Below are 212 nucleotides of genomic sequence, written 5' to 3' on the forward strand. Positions count from 1 at the left end.
TGAGGCTCCTGCCCCCTGGGGAGTGGAAGTGTGGCTGAGCTCAGGGATGGGGTGTGGGGAGGAGCTGCATGGCCGTGGGAGCCCAGGCACAGGGCTGGGCGAGGGGTCGCCTGGCGAGGGTGGCCGGCGGCGCCTCAGGGTGTCAGAGCGCGGCAGGTGGGTCTCACCCGCTGACTCCACTCCGCATCCTGATGCCTCCTCCCCTTGGGCTG

At 71.2% G+C, this 212-nt stretch overlaps 1 protein-coding gene across 1 annotated transcript in view; it reads left to right on the forward strand.

Moving 5' to 3' along the window:
* RNF213 (ring finger protein 213) overlaps positions 1-212 on the forward strand; it is a 134,056-nt gene that overhangs the window by 587 nt on the left and 133,257 nt on the right. The window lies entirely within an intron of this gene.

Source organism: Myotis davidii, unplaced genomic scaffold (genome assembly GCF_000327345.1).
Source record: "Myotis davidii unplaced genomic scaffold, ASM32734v1 scaffold211, whole genome shotgun sequence".
NCBI lineage: Eukaryota > Metazoa > Chordata > Mammalia > Chiroptera > Vespertilionidae > Myotis > Myotis davidii.